At 45.8% G+C, this 17,424-nt stretch overlaps 1 protein-coding gene across 4 annotated transcripts in view; it reads left to right on the forward strand.

Moving 5' to 3' along the window:
- The window catches only part of WIPI2 (WD repeat domain, phosphoinositide interacting 2), a 182,895-nt gene that overhangs the window by 23,124 nt on the left and 142,347 nt on the right, over nucleotides 1–17,424 (forward strand). The window lies entirely within an intron of this gene.

Below are 17,424 nucleotides of genomic sequence, written 5' to 3' on the forward strand. Positions count from 1 at the left end.
AATCCAGGGAACAATTGGGATTACAATATTTTGGAAACTGACATGTGGAAATCAGTTTTTACACTGCGATTCTCACTTTTTTCCCTTGTGCTTCATATGGAGAATTAGTCTTCTTTCTGAAGAAGAAATCTCCATGTTAAAAGCCAAAACTTTTAGGGGCTCCAGTAACTCCTTTTTCTGGGCCCATCAAAGTTTATAGGCAAATTGTGAAGACCTGGTTTTTGACGTACCTCCAAGTATGACTTTCCTTTGAGTTGCAGTCTTTCAGAATATAAAAGGTACAGGACAGAGTGAATTGGTATATGATACGTCTTTTGGTAATCCCAATATATTTAAGGAGTCCAGAGTCCTAGACTGGTGCAGTGTCTGTCAGTTCTGATGCACATTCATAAAAGACATTTGGCTAAAGTGCATTTGAAATGCTGTTTAGGAAGGAAAACGTCATAACTGCAAAGGACAGACTATACTCAGGACTCTCAAAATCATAAAATATTTACTAGACCTACAGGTCGAGTAGCTTGAATAACCTACTCGACCTAACTGTAATGTACTTGACCTGGAATCCGGTCTCAAATTGTGTGATCCTAGGCAAAGATTGTATTTTACAGTCGCCTTTTTCTTCACTCTTACATATGAGTGCACCTTCAAATAAGTGAGTTCAGCATTTCTGCTACAAAAAAAATCCTCTTTTGTTTGATTAAATACACTAAACGTTAGCTCTGTGTATAATAAATCTAGCCCACATATAGGATACATATGATCCATGCATGACTTGCCTCTTAGTTTACTAATAGCTTTGCCATCGGAGCAGGAATCTTTCTTTCTCAGTTTGTTTAAACGCGTACTTAAAATATATTACTAAAGCATCTTCTGGTAGCGCACTGTCATTTACAAACAGTAAATTTCCAAGAAAATGTCCAAAAACCTTCCCACTAACTTGCAGCTTTACTGATACAACTATATTTTGTATTAACAATAATCTGTAAAAATTGGGTTTCAGGAAACATTTATCATTTGCGCGTCACTCAGTAAAGTGTTCTGACTTTTTTTTTTCATCCTATTAAAATCTTTTTTTCAGCACAAAGAAGTACAAAAACATGATCTTTCGCAGCTACTGACATATATTTTGAAATGTTTGTAGAGTTGACTTAGTTATATAAATGTTGTGTGTTAGGAAAACCTGTTACTAAAAGCCTTTCATTTCTCATAGGTCAGACAGTTCACCTTACAATATCTTGGAACTCTGCAGTCACAAGGAAAAGTACTTGCAACACAAACTGACTTTTGACCTCTGTCTATGAACACAGAGCAAATGTGACAGGAAAAAGATTAAAGGGCATCTTACTTGAACAGAACACCTTTTCTTTGTCTACTCGCCAAAAGGGTTGAGTGGAATCTAAAAATAGCTCGACTTTATAAAATAAAACTCGCCATAACGAGTGGTCGAGTAGATTTTTCGAGCCCTGATGTTGGCTGTTGGAACACACATGTTCACTGGATTTTTCATGGCACTGAAAAGAAGAAATGCCACATCAGACATAAGACAGCACCTAAGCAAATAGTACTCTAGTTTTCAGTTTTTTTTTTTTTTTTTAAACAGAGTTGTTTATCACAGTTTTTTTTTTCCAGGTCATTGGAGCCTGGTCAAGTACAGTTGTACTTACTTTCCTTGGTCATCTACAAAGTGCTTGTACTGACCAAAGATTTTACTGGTTTGATAGGGGATCAATTTATTTTACCAAATAAGTGAGCAGAATGCTTGGGCAAAAAGTGTGTGCCAAACATGTGGCCTTAAAGAGAGCTGTTATTCCACAGTGAGCCATTTACAGGCCTCAGATGTAATGGGATAAATGCTCCGACCTCTGGGTCATATTGCAAGATGAGCAGTTCTGTTCTGGATTTGTAGATTAAGAGTCTCTGGCTGACTCTGATAAGGGCTGATGCAGTAATTCAGACAGGAGTTAATCCAAAATAAATTTAGTACCTCCCAGGTTAGTCTTGCTCTACATTACCATTTGGAAATATAATTTAGAACAAAAACTTACCTAGGTACATGTAAAAATGGAGCCTCCAACTGTAATGCCAAGGTTTGAGGTTAGTTCACACCTGCTGGACAGTCAGTTAACCTCCCTGGCCCAAAGTAATTACCTATGTATTGTCGGAGTCGATCCCCATCAGTGACAGCCAATCCTTTTGTTTACTGCCAGCATTCATGCCTGAAAGTGTTGAAAGGAAGTTCTTTCTTCATCCAACTGCAGGAGAATCTGGATGGCATATGCATACAGTACAGCTGAAGGCTGTAGACATTAATAAGCACAGTCAGCGGGTGTGCATAAGCATTGAGCAAGATGACAGAGAAAAATATACTGTAGATTTCTGAAATCAGTATTGCACTATGTTGAGGAAAAGGGGGGCACATCCACCTGCATTTGAACAGTTACATTCAAACTAATTTACATCTTTAACATTTGGATATACTTAAAAACACTTCAAGAGAATGACATAGTCATCCATTAGAAAAGACATTTCCAGTTGAATCAATGCATGAACCGTAGATATCTGCCTCTATAATGAAATCACCAGGTACTGCCAATAGAACAGATTCAGCTCTTCTCTGTAGGCGAACACCTGCCTGAAAAGGGTACCGTGCTGTGTTCTTATTCATAAAGTCCCAAGGTGTGACAGTTCTTGCAAAATGGATGAAAAGTAAAACTGCACAAACACTGAATACATCATCCAAATCCATGGAGTCCTTTTCAAGTAAAGGGTTTTTAAATATCTATTTTGTCCATTTTATAACTTCATTACACAAAGATTTCACTGATGTACAGCATATATCACAGATAGTTAATTCAAAGCCATATCTTATTACTTGTTTTATAGTCTTGCAGTAGCCACCTGCAATTAGGATCACAAAATCAGATAAGCATCTGACTTTGGACACCTGCCACTTGTCTTCTCACAGATTTCTTACATCTCACTTATAGGCAGCACGTCTTCCCTACTTGTCGGTCGGGGATAATCAGTATTAAGGACCTATAAAGTTGGAATATCCCCTTTCAATCTATAGGTTCCATTACTAGCTTGACTTCCAACGGATTAGAATCGGGAACCACTCTCCGCTCCTCTCTGTATTTGGATAGACTCAGTCACAGTTGCAGATATCTGTAAAACTGTGTCCTGTGCAGCTCAAACTCTACTCTGCACTGGTCAAATGACTCAGTATGGTCCTGCTGCCAGACATCTCCCAAAGACAACAGCATTGTAGGATCCCATGTCCTAAACCCCGGTATCTGTGTTATGTGCTTTAACTTAGTATCGGTCCTGAGTGGTATCTGGTTAGGCAGCTTATCTAAACATTTGATGTGTTTTAGGACATCTTGCTAACAAAGAACTGGAATTCTAGTTGTCGGTGTTAAATTACTGAAAGGGACCCCACGGTATAGGAGATGATGAGTTCTCTACCTCCTTCCGAACTTTGAAACGCTAGACCAAGGGCAGAATCTAGTCTGTCTCTGATAAGGCAGTCTGTTCTGTGGACCAGCTGGGCTCCCCAATAATAAAGTGTAAAGACATGGCTCCCTGTTGCAGTTACCCCCCACTTTTTGCCTGATACTGATGCTGACTTGACTGAGAAGTGTGCTGGGACCCTGCTAACCAGGCCCCAGCACCAGTGTTCTTTCACCTAAAATGTACTTTTGATTCCACAATTGGCACACCCTGGCATCCAGGTAAGTCCCTTGTAACTGGTACCCTTGGTACCAAGGGCCCTGATGCCAGGGAAGGTCTCTAAGGGCTGCAGCATATCTTATGCCACCCTGGGGACCCCTCACTCAGCACAGACACACTGCTTGCCAGCTTGTGTGTGCTGATGAGAACAAAACGAGTAAGTCGACATGGCACTCCCCTCAGGGTGCCATGCCAACCTCACACTGCCTATGCAGTATAGATAAGTCACCCCTCTAGTAGGCCTTACAGCCCTAAGGCAGGGTGCACTATACCATAGGTGAGGGCACCAGTGCATGAGCACTATGCCCCTACAGTGTCTAAGCAAAACCTTAGACATTGTAAGTGCAGGGTAGCCATAAGAGTATATGGTCTAGGAGTCTGTCAAAAACGAACTCCACAGCTCCATAATGGCTACACTGAATACTGGGAAGTTTAGTATCAAACTTCTCAGAATAATAAACCCACACTGATGCCACTGTTGGATTTATTAAAAAATGCACACAGAGGGCATCTTAGAGATACCCCCTGTATTTTACCCAATTGTTCAGTGCAGGACTGACTGGTCTGTGCCAGCCTGCTGCTGAGAGACGAGTGTCTGACCTCATGCGTTGAGAGCCTTTGTGCTCTCTGAGGACAGAAACAAAGCCTGCTCTGGGTGTTGGTGCTTCACACCTCTCCCCTGCAGGAACTGTAACACCTAGGAGTGAGCTTCAAAGGCTCAAGCTTTGTGTTACAATGCCCCAGGGCACTCCAGCTAGTGGAGATGCCCGCCCCCTGGACACAGCCCCCACTTTTGGCGGCAAGTCCAGGAGAGATAATGAGAAAAACAAGGAGGAGTCACTGGCCAGTCAGGACAGCCCCTAAGGTGTCCTGAGCTGAGGTGACTCTGACTTTTAGAAATCCTCCATCTTGTAGAAGGAGTATTCCCCCAATAGGGATAGGAATGTGACCCTCTCCCCTTGGGAGGAGGCACAAAGAGGGTGTACCCACCCTCAGGGCTAGTAGCCATTGGCTACTAACCCCCCAGACCTAAACACGCCCTTAAATTTAGTATTTAAGGGCTCCCCTGAACCTAAGATTTAGATTCCTGAAACTACAAGAAGAAGAAGACTGCCGAGCTGAAAAACCCCTGCAGAGGAAGAACAGAAGACACCAACTGCTTTGGCCCCAGTCCTACCGGCCTGTCTCCTGCCTTCCAAAGAACCCTGCTCCAGCGACGCTTTCCAAGGGACCAGCGACCTCTGAATCCTCTGAGGACTGCCCTGCTTCAAGAAAGACAAGAAACTCCCCAGGACAGCGGCACTGCTCCAAAAGAACTGCAACTTTGTTTCAAGGAGCAGATTTAAAGACCCCTGCAACTCCCCGCAAGAAGCGTGAGACTTGCAACACTGCACCCGGCGACCCCGACTCGACTGGTGGAGAACCAACACCTCATGGAGGACCCTCCGGCGACTCCGAGACCGTGAGTAACCAAAGTTGTCCCCCCTGAGCCCCCACAGCGACGCCTGCAGAGGGAATCCCGAGGCTCCCCCTGACCGCGACTGCCTGAACTCCATTTCCCGACGGCTGGAAAAGACCCTGCACCCGCAGCCCCCAGCACCTAAAGGAACGGAACTCCTGTGCAGGAGTGACCCCCAGGAGGCCCTCTCCCTTGCCTAGGTGGTGGCTACCCCGAGGAGCCCCCCCCCTTGCCTGCCTGCGACGCTGAAGAGATCCCTTGATCTCTCATTGAAATCTACAGAGAACCCGACGCTGGTTTGCACACTGCACCCGGCCGCCCCGCGCTGCTGAGGGTGTACTTTTTGTGCTGACTTGTGTCCCCCCCGGTGCCCTACAAAACCCCCCTGGTCTGCCCTCCGAAGACGCGGGTACTTACCTGCTGGCAGACCGGAACCGGGGCACCCCCTTCTCTCCATTGAAGCCTATGCGTTTTGGGCACCTCTTTGACCTCTGCACCTGACCGGCCCTGAGCTGCTGGTGTGGTAACTTTGGGGTTGCTCTGAACCCCCAAAGGTGGGCTACCTTGGACCCAAACCTGAGACTTGTAAGTGATTTACTTACCTGCTAAAACTAACAATAACTTACCTCCCCCAGGAACTGTGAAAATTGCACTGTGTCCACTTTTAAAACAGCTATTTGTGTTTTATGTGAAAAGTATATATGCTACTGTAATTATTCAAAGTTCCTAAAGTACTTACCTGCAATACCTTTCAAATGAGATATTACATGTAGAATTTGAACCTGTGGTTCTTAAAATAAACTAAGAAAATATATTTTTCTATAACAAAAACCTATTGGCTGGATTTGTCTCTGAGTGTGTGTTCCTCATTTATTGTCTATGTGTATGTACAACAAATGCTTAACACTACTCCTTGGATAAGCCTACTGCTCGACCACACTACCACAAAATAGAGCATTAGTATTATCTCTTTTTGCCACTATCTTACCTCTAAGGGGAACCCTTGGACTCTGTGCATACTATTCCTTACTTTGAAATAGTGCATACAGAGCCAACTTCCTACATTGGTGGATCAGCGGTGGGGTACAAGACTTTGCATTTGCTGGACTACTCAGCCAATACCTGATCACACGACAAATTCCAAAATTGTCATTAGAAATTGATTTTTGCAATTTGAAAAGTTTTCTAAATTCTTAAAAGACCTGCTAGGGCCTTGTGTAAGATCCTGTTTAGCATTTCTTTTAGAGTTTAAAAGTTTGTAAAACTTTGAATTAGATTCTAGAACCAGTTGTAGATTCTTAAAAAGTATTCCAACTTTTAGAAGCAAAATGTCTAGCACAGATGTGACTGTGGTGGAACTCGACACCACACCTTACCTCCATCTTAAGATGAGGGAGCTAAGGTCACTCTGTAAAATAAAGAAAATAACAATGGGCCCCAAACCTACCAAAATACAGCTCCAGGAGCTTTTGGCAGAGTTTGAAAAGGCCAACCCCTCTGAGGGTGGCAACTCAGAGGAAGAGGATAGTGACTTGGAGGAAAATTCCCCCCTACCAGTCCTATCTAGGGAGAACAGTGTCCCTCAAACCCTGTCTCCAAAAATAATAGTCAGAGATGCTGGTTCCCTCACAGGAGAGACCAACACCTCTGAAATCACTGAGGATAGCCCCAGTGAAGAGGACATCCAGTTAGCCAGGATGGCCAAAAGATTGGCTTTGGAAAGACAGATCCTAGCCATAGAGAGGGAAAGACAAGAGATGGGCCTAGGACCCATCAATGGTGGCAGCAACATAAATAGGGTCAGAGATTCTCCTGACATGTTGAAAATCCCTAAAGGGATTGTAACTAAATATGAAGATGGTGATGACATCACCAAATGGTTCACAGCTTTTGAGAGGGCTTGTGTAACCAGAAAAGTGAACAGATCTCACTGGGGTGCTCTCCTTTGGGAAATGTTCACAGGAAAGTGTAGGGATAGACTCCTCACACTCTCTGGACAAGATGCAGAATCTTATGACCTCATGAAGGGTACCCTGATTGAGGGCTTTGGATTCTCCACTGAAGAGTATAGGATTAGATTCAGGGGGGCTCAAAAATCCTCGAGCCAGACCTGGGTTGACTTTGTAGACTACTCAGTGAAAACACTAGATGGTTGGATTCAAGGCAGTGGTGTAAGTAATTATGATGGGCTGTACAATTTATTTGTGAAAGAACACCTGTTAAGTAATTGTTTCAATGATAAACTGCATCAGCATCTGGTAGACCTAGGACCAATTTCTCCCCAAGAATTGGGAAAGAAGGCGGACCATTGGGTCAAGACAAGGGTGTCCAAGACTTCAACAGGGGGTGACCAAAAGAAAGGGGTCACAAAGACTCCCCAGGGGAAGAGTGATGAGACAACCAAAACTAAAAATAGTAAAGAGTCTTCTACAGGCCCCCAAAAACCTGCACAGGAGGGTGGGCCCAGAGCCTCTTCACAAAACAATGGGTACAAGGGTAAAAACTTTGATCCCAAAAAGGCCTGGTGTCATAGCTGTAAACAGCATGGACACCAAACTGGAGACAAGGCCTGTCCCAAGAAAGGTTCCACTCCAAACTCCCATCCAGGTAACACTGGTATGGCCAGTCTCCAAGTGGGATCAACAGTGTGCCCAGAGCAAATCAGGGTCCACACTGAAGCTACTCTAGTTTCTGAGGGTGGGGTGGATTTAGCCACACTAGCTGTCTGGCCGCCTAACATGCAAAAATACAGACAGCAACTCTTAATTAATGGGACTAGAATAGAGGGCCTGAGGGATACAGGTGCCAGTGTCACCATGGTGACAGAGAAACTGGTTTCCCCTGGCCAATACCTGACTGGAAAAACTTACACAGTCACCAACGCTGACAATCAGAGAAAAGTACATCCCATGGCAATGGTTACTTTAGAATGGGGAGGGGTCAATGGCCTGAAACAGGTGGTGGTCTCCTCAAATATCCCAGTGGACTGTCTGCTTGGAAATGACCTGGAGTCCTCAGCATGGGCTGAGGTAGAACTAAAAACCCATGCAGCAATGCTGGGTATCCCTGAACTGGTGTGTGTGAAAACAAGAGCGCAATGCAAGGCACAGGGTGAACAAGTAGAGCTGGAGTCTGGAAGAATGGCCCAGCCTACCAAGAGAACAGGAAAGTCAGTTGGGAAACCAACTGCAACACAGCAAAAGAAAGGGAACCTCTCTTCTCAGGAAGAAGTTCTGCCCTCTGAGGGAACTGAGCCTTTGGAGCTTGAACCTTACCAGGTTGAGCTCTTGGGCCCAGGGGGACCCTCAAGGGAGGAGCTGTGTAAGGGACAAGAAACCTGTCCCTCTCTTGAAGGCCTTAGGCAGCAAGCTGCTGAAGAGTCCAAAGGCAAGAAAAATGGAACACATAGGGTCTATTGGGAAGATGGACTCCTGTACACTGAGGACAGAGACCCCAAACCTGGTGCCACTAGGAGAGTGGTAGTGCCTCAGCTGTTCAGGAAGTTCATCCTAACATTGGCCCATGACATTCCCCTTGCTGGACATTTGGGACAAACCAAGACGTGGGAGAGGTTAGTCAACCACTTCTACTGGCCCAATATGTCCAACATGGTTAAGGAGTTTTGCCTCTCCTGCCCCACCTGTCAAGCCAGTGGTAAGACAGGTGGGCACCCAAAGGCCCCCCTCATTCCACTTCCAGTGGTGGGGGTTCCCTTTGAAAGAGTGGGTGTGGACATAGTTGGTCCACTAGAACCTCCCACAGCCTCAGGAAATATGTATATCCTGGTAGTAGTGGATCATGCTACCAGGTATCCTGAAGCTATTCCCCTTAGGTCGACTACTGCCCCTGCAGTAGCCAAGGCCCTCATTGGTATCTTTACCAGAGTGGGTTTCCCTAAGGAGGTGGTGTCTGACAGAGGTACCAACTTCATGTCAGCATACCTAAAGCACATGTGGAATGAGTGTGGGGTGACTTATAAATTCACTACACCATACCATCCACAAACTAATGGCTTGGTTGAGAGATTCAACAAGACATTAAAAAGCATGATCATGGGGCTCCCAGAAAAACTCAAAAGGAGATGGGATGTCCTCTTGCCATGTCTGCTTTTCGCTTACAGAGAGGTGCCACAGAAGGGAGTAGGATTCTCACCCTTTGAACTTCTGTTTGGTCATCCTGTAAGGGGACCACTTGCTCTTGTTAAAGAAGGCTGGGAGAGACCTCTCCATGAGCCTAAACAAGACATAGTGGACTATGTACTTGGCCTTCGCTCTAGAATGGCAGAGTACATGGAAAAGGCAACCAAAAACCTTGAGGCCAGCCAACAGCTCCAGAAGTTTTGGTATGACCAAAAGGCTGCACTGGTTGAGTTCCAACCAGGGCAGAAAGTCTGGGTTCTGGAGCCTGTGGCTCCCAGGGCACTCCAGGACAAATGGAGTGGCCCTTACCCAGTACTAGAAAGGAAGAGTCAGGTCACCTACCTGGTGGACCTGGGCACAAGCAGGAGCCCCAAGAGGGTGATCCATGTGAACCGCCTTAAGCTCTTCCATGACAGGGCTGATGTGAATCTGTTGATGGTAACAGATGAGGATCAGGAGGCAGAGAGTGAACCTCTCCCTGATCTTCTGTCATCAGACCCAAAAGATGGCACAGTAGATGGAGTGATCTACTCAGACACCCTCTCTGGCCAACAGCAAGCTGATTGTAGGAGAGTCCTACAACAGTTTCCTGAACTCTTCTCCTTAACCCCTGGTCAGACACACCTTTGTACCCATGATGTGGACACAGGAGACAGCATGCCTGTCAAGAACAAAATCTTTAGACAATCTGACCATGTTAAAGAAAGCATCAAGGTGGAAGTCCACAAGATGCTGGAATTGGGAGTAATTGAGCGCTCTGACAGCCCCTGGGCTAGCCCAGTGGTCTTAGTCCCCAAACCTCACACCAAAGATGGAAAGAAAGAGATGAGGTTTTGTGTGGACTACAGAGGGCTCAATTCTGTCACCAAGACAGATGCCCATCCAATTCCAAGGGCTGATGAGCTCATTGATAAATTAGGTGCTGCCAAATTCCTAAGTACCTTTGACTTGACAGCAGGGTACTGGCAAATAAAAATGGCACCTGGAGCAAAAGAAAAGACAGCATTCTCCACACCTGATGGGCATTATCAGTTTACTGTTATGCCCTTTGGTTTAAAGAATGCCCCTGCCACCTTCCAAAGGTTGGTGAATCAAGTCCTTGCTGGTTTGGAGTCCTTTAGCACAGCTTATCTTGATGATATTGCTGTCTTTAGCTCCACCTGGCAGGATCACCTGGTCCACCTGAAGAAGGTTTTGAAGGCTCTGCAATCTGCAGGCCTCTCTATCAAGGCATCCAAATGCCAGATAGGGCAGGGAACTGTGGTTTACTTGGGACACCTTGTAGGTGGAGGCCAAGTTCAGCCACTCCAACCCAAGATCCAGACTATTCTGGACTGGGTAGCTCCAAAAACCCAGACTCAAGTCAGGGCATTCCTTGGCTTGACTGGGTATTACAGGAGGTTTGTGAAGGGATATGGATCCATTGTGACAGCCCTCACTGAACTCACCTCCAAGAAAATGCCCAAGAAAGTGAACTGGACTGTGGAATGCCAACAGGCCTTTGACACCCTGAAACAAGCAATGTGCTCAGCACCAGTTCTAAAAGCTCCAGATTATTCTAAGCAGTTCATTGTGCAGACTGATGCCTCTGAACATGGGATAGGGGCAGATTTGTCCCAAACAAATGATGATGGCCTTGACCAGCCTGTTGCTTTCATTAGCAGGAGGTTACTCCCCAGGGAGCAGCGTTGGAGTGCCATTGAGAGGGAGGCCTTTGCTGTGGTTTGGTCCCTGAAGAAGCTGAGACCATACCTCTTTGGGACTCACTTCCTAGTTCAAACTGACCACAGACCTCTCAAATGGCTGATGCAAATGAAAGGTGAAAATCCTAAACTGTTGAGGTGGTCCATCTCCCTACAGGGAATGGACTTTATAGTGGAACACAGACCTGGGACTGCCCATGCCAATGCAGATGGCCTTTCCAGGTTCTTCCACTTAGAAAATGAAGACTCTCTTGGGAAAGGTTAGTCTCATCCTCTTTCGTTTGGGGGGGGGTTGTGTAAGGAAATGCCTCCTTGGCATGGTTGCCCCCTGACTTTTTGCCTTTGCTGATGCTATGTTTACAATTGAAAGTGTGCTGAGGCCTGCTAACCAGGCCCCAGCACCAGTGTTCTTTCCCTAACCTGTACTTTTGTATCCACAATTGGCAGACCCTGGCATCCAGATAAGTCCCTTGTAACTGGTACTTCTAGTACCAAGGGCCCTGATGCCAAGGAAGGTCTCTAAGGGCTGCAGCATGTCTTATGCCACCCTGGAGACCTCTCACTCAGCACAGACACCCTGCTTGCCAGCTTGTGTGTGCTAGTGAGGACAAAACGAGTAAGTCGACATGGCACTCCCCTCAGGGTGCCATGCCAGCCTCTCACTGCCTATGCAGTATAGGTAAGACACCCCTCTAGCAGGCCTTACAGCCCTAAGGCAGGGTGCACTATACCATAGGTGAGGGTACCAGTGCATGAGCATGGTACCCCTACAGTGTCTAAACAAAACCTTAGACATTGTAAGTGCAGGGTAGCCATAAGAGTATATGGTCTGGGAGTTTGTCAAACACGAACTCCACAGCACCATAATGGCTACACTGAAAACTGGGAAGTTTGGTATCAAACTTCTCAGCACAATAAATGCACACTGATGCCAGTGTACATTTTATTGTAAAATACACCCCAGAGGGCACCTTAGAGGTGCCCCCTGAAACTTAACCGACTATCTGTGTAGGCTGACTAGTTTTAGCAGCCTGCCACAAACCGAGACATGTTGCTGGCCCCATGGGGAGAGTGCCTTTGTCACTCTGAGGCCAGTAACAAAGCCTGCACTGGGTGGAGATGCTAACACCTCCCCCAGGCAGGAATTGTCACACCTGGCGGTGAGCCTCAAAGGCTCACCTCCTTTGTGCCAACCCAGCAGGACACTCCAGCTAGTGGAGTTCCCCGCCCCCTCCGGCCAGGCCCCACTTTTGGCGGCAAGGCCGGAGAAAATAATGAGAAAAACAAGGAGGAGTCACTGGCCAGTCAGGACAGCCCCTAAGGTGTCCTGAGCTGAGGTGACTCTGACTTTTAGAAATCCTCCATCTTGCAGATGGAGGATTCCCCCAATAGGGTTAGGATTGTGACCCCCTCCCCTTGGGAGGAGGCACAAAGAGGGTGTACCCACCCTCAGGGCTAGTAGCCATTGGCTACTAACCCCCCAGACCTAAACACGCCCTTAAATTTAGTATTTAAGGGCTACCCTGAACCCTAGAAAATTAGATTCCTGCAACTACAAGAAGAAGGACTGCCTAGCTGAAAACCCCTGCAGAGGAAGACCAGAAGACGACAACTGCCTTGGCTCCAGAAACTCACCGGCCTGTCTCCTGCCTTCCAAAGATCCTGCTCCAGCGACGCCTTCCAAAGGGACCAGCGACCTCGACATCCTCTGAGGACTGCCCCTGCTTCGAAAAGACAAGAAACTCCCGAGGACAGCGGACCTGCTCCAAGAAAAGCTGCAACTTTGTTTCCAGCAGCTGTAAAGAACCCTGCAAGCTCCCCGCAAGAAGCGTGAGACTTGCAACACTGCACCCGGCGACCCCGACTCGGCTGGTGGCGATCCAACACCTCAGGAGGGACCCCAGGACTACTCTAAGACTGTGAGTACAAAAACCTGTCCCCCCTGAGCCCCCACAGCGCCGCCTGCAGAGGGAATCCCGAGGCTTCCCCTGACCGCGACTCTTTGAATCCTAAGTCCCGACACCTGGGAGAGACCCTGCACCCGCAGCCCCCAGGACCTGAAGGACCGGACTTTCACTGGAGGAGTGACCCCCAGGAGTCCCTCTCCCTTGACCAAGTGGAGGTTTCCCCGAGGAACCCCCCCCTTGCCTGCCTGCAGCGCTGAAGAGATCCCTAGATCTCCCATTGACTTCCATTACAAACCCGACGCTTGTTTCTACACTGCACCCGGCCGCCCCCGCGCTGCTGAGGGTGAAATTTCTGTGTGGACTTGTGTCCCCCCCCGGTGCCCTACAAAACCCCCCTGGTCTGCCCTCCGAAGACGCGGGTACTTACCTGCAAGCAGACCGGAACAGGGGCACCCCCTTCTCTCCAGTCTAGCCTATGTGTTTTGGGCACCACTTTGAACTCTGCACCTGACCGGCCCTGAGCTGCTGGTGTGGTGACTTTGGGGTTGCTCTGAACCCCCAACGGTGGGCTACCTTGGACCAAGAACTAAGCCCTGTAAGTGTCTTACTTACCTGGTTAACCTAACAAAAACTTACCTCCCCCAGGAACTGTGAAAATTGCACTAAGTGTCCACTTTTGAAATAGCTATTTGTCAATAACTTGAAAAGTATACATGCAATTTTGATGATTTGAAGTTCCTAAAGTACTTACCTGCAATACCTTTCGAATGAGATATTACATGTAGAATTTGAACCTGTGGTTCTTAAAATAAACTAAGAAAAGATATTTTTCTATACAAAAACCTATTGGCTGGATTTGTCTCTGAGTGTGTGTACCTCATTTATTGTCTATGTGTATGTACAACAAATGCTTAACACTACTCCTTGGATAAGCCTACTGCTCGACCACACTACCACAAAATAGAGCATTAGTATTATCTCTTTTTGCCACTATCTTACCTCTAAGGGGAACCCTTGGACTCTGTGCATACTATTCCTTACTTTGAAATAGTGCATACAGAGCCAACTTCCTACACCACGGTAGGGCTATTGGCTTTCCATCGTCCTCTTATCTTTTATGTCCTCAAGCGCTTCGATGCTAAGGCCAGAACGCGCTATATAAATGCCCATATACATATATATACATACACCACCAAAACCAACTTCTGCAACACAATGAACAACGAAGCGACATGGATCAAAGACAGATGCCTCAAACTAAACGCCAACAAAACGTAAGTCCTGATCTTCGGTAAGAATGCCTCCGCATGGGACCATAGCTGGTGGGCAGCAGAACTCTGACCAAAACCTACTCCATCAGACCCCGCACGCAACCTCAGCATCATCATCGACAGCCACCTGTCCATGAAATGACAAGTAAACTCAGTTGCGTCCTCCTGCTTCCACATCCTCTGCATGCTCCGTTGAACCTTCAGATGGATCCCAACCGATGCCAGAAAGACCGTCACGCACTCCCTCATCACCAGCCGCCTCAACTAGGGCAACACTCGCTACACCGGAATTCCCACGCAGGTCCTCAGAAGACTCCAGACCATTCAGAACACTGCAGCCAGACTCATCCTGAACCTCTCCAAGGGGACCAGCATCACCCCTCAGCCCCCGAAACCTCCACTGGCTTCCGGTCCAGAAGAGATGCCAGTCCAAGGTCTTCACTCTTGCACACAAAAATCTACACAAACAAGGACCGTCCTACAACTAACCTCGACTAAGCTTCCACTTCCCCGCAGGGCACCTATGCTCTGCTTCTCTGCCCTCGAACACACACCCCACATCCATAACAGCCGCAGTGAAGGCCGCTCCTGCTCTTACATCGCAGCCAAGTCCTGCAACAACCTACCACTCCACCTCCGAACAGTTTCCTCCTTGGTGGATTTCAGAAGGAAGGTTCAAGGCATGGCTTTTTTGACAGAGACACTGCAGCCTCAGCACCCAGATACCCCTGTGGGGGATAGTACTGTGTTTTACAAATTCCGATTTATTAAAATCGGTCAACTGGCAGAAGGTATATCAAGAAGCCATTGGACGTAGTAGAAGCACCCTGATACTGGATTTTCCGGAGTTTAAGTTGCCTCCTACCTATGAGGACATGATCAATGAGATCACTCCCCCTCTAGCTAGGAAACTGTTTTCACAATTCGGATGTCAGTCTCTACCCATTATGGCCTTCTGCGCTAAGTGGGCAAATGTGAAATATAAGAGAACTGAGTGCCCTGTGCCTAAGAGGCCTCTTGAAGAATTAACCACACTTTCTATTATTCTGCCTAGTGTATGCCTCCCAGAGAAAAAAAATGGCTATTAGCCCTCTGTAGGACCTTGGGTGTTAGGAGTTACTTGGTTGCCACCAGGATTCTAAGAACTGACACTTCTTGGTTGGTGGTGTTAGCTGGCGCGAGGTACCTCCAGACAGCCTGGGTTTGGCGGTCTAAGTGCATTTGTGTTAATGATGTTGGAGCATCCCACGAGAAACACTAAGGGGGGGGCAAAGTGGTCTTTTCCCCTACTTGCATGACCGCTGTCCTTGACTAGAGGTATTGCACTCTTTGGGAATCATCCTTGGCTCAAGTTTTATTGCTGTTTTAAGTCATTTCTTTGCATTATGCAATAATCCCCTCATGAATTATGTACCCATATTTTTTTCTTCAGTTGTGCCAACATTTTATACCACCAAGGGTTATCCTACATCACCCTAAGGAGTTGATAATAGTTTGGTAATTGCATGAGATCCACTTGTCTTGATCCCTTTTTATTTGGCACAGGAGTGAGTTTGTTATTTCTCACATTTTAATGTTTTTTACTTAATTTATTACTGCTGTACATATGTTATTGAGTCTTTTTTTTTTTGTTGTGCAAAATGTGACGTCTGTTGGGGTGGGGTTGTTATTATATTAAGAATATGTGGGTTTTTTATGTGCTCAGGCGCAGATTTGTCTTTATGAAAGTTTTATGTTTTTGTACTTCTATGATCTGTGTGTAGATCAAAATAAAGTTATGAAAGAGACTACTAAGAGAAATGCAAATTCATACAGGAGAAATGAAAATGTCTTTGGAAGAGATGGCAGTGATGCATTATTATACAGCTCTGTGGAGACCCCATGTGAATGCTGAGACTGAACGTTCTGGGCTCGTGGGACCACACCTAACACAGTGATCAGAATTTAACAGTTTGAGAGCTTGAAAGGGTGAAATGCTGGAACTGAGCTGTGACCAAAGTGGTTGAGAATGGTTTGGTCGAGGGATAGATTTGAGTATGGCAAAATACTAAAACATAAATAAAAGAAGCAGGACTGGAGAATGGGTCAGATTTTAATGGTGAAGAATCCAAGGTTGCACAAGAAGGTTAAATCAAGGGTCTCTTGGTACTTTCAAGATCACAGATGAGAAGAAAAATGCCGTAATGACAGATATGTGTGATGTGTGGAGAATGTCAAGATTAATTAAGGCTGAGTGTGAAAAAAATAATAGAATAGTTGAAGAAGAGAGTGTTATGATAATGGGTGAGACACTAAAAAGGATTGTGTCTCGTCCAAACTGGATGAGATATTATTAATTTAATGGATGGAAATAATTTTAATATACAGCTTTTCATGCATTCCTATGTCCTGTTTCTTTTGTTAATTTTCCTATTTTTATAGAAAGGGGAAGGTGCATTGATTAAGTTACTTGTATGTTTATTAAGAAATATTATAATGCTAAAATAGGCAGGTTCTAATGGAATGGAGAACGTTGAAACAAAACAGGGGAAGTCGCTTAACTATCAGGTTGCTTTGGTGGCTTTTGGACGAATCGCTAAGGAGGACTATTATACCCTTCATGATATTTCTCATGTATGTTCAAAACAATTAACCTCCTTTTATGCTATAGAAAGTTGTGTTTTTTTGTTTAAATCAACTTCAAATGCATATTCTGTTGGGGAAAATGCAAGTTTCTTTGTGGTCTTAAATTTTTTTTTATTTGTTTGGCTTTGCTAACAGAGCGTGGTATTTTTGCCCATATGCTTGGGTTTTGCACATTTTATTTCATCTTGTGCCATCCCAATATCCAATATATGATAGTCTCTTCTTCCAGAATTGAACAGTGTTCAGTTTTTGATTAAATCAGCTGTGGCAGCTGGTTTGAAGCTAATCTCCGTGTTCATAAGACATAGGAATAATATTTGTGGGTAGTAAATAGTATTGTGGTAGGCTGAAGTGAAGCATGCAAATAGCGACAACAACTGGGACGTAAGGCTTTCAAGTTATTAAATCAAGAGTATGACAGAAACACAGCTCGCTGCAAGCAGTATGATGTGGAGATGAATTGGAAAAACAAGGGTATAGAGTCTATGCTATTGTTAAAGGGGAGAAAAACGAGCATGCTCTGGCTGTCGGTTCATTAACTAGAAACCTGTGAATATAGGATAGATAAATAGCTGGCAACTATAGTACATG

The sequence above is a fragment of the Pleurodeles waltl genome, chromosome 10, assembly GCF_031143425.1.
Source record: "Pleurodeles waltl isolate 20211129_DDA chromosome 10, aPleWal1.hap1.20221129, whole genome shotgun sequence".
NCBI classification, from domain to species: Eukaryota; Metazoa; Chordata; class Amphibia; order Caudata; family Salamandridae; genus Pleurodeles; species Pleurodeles waltl.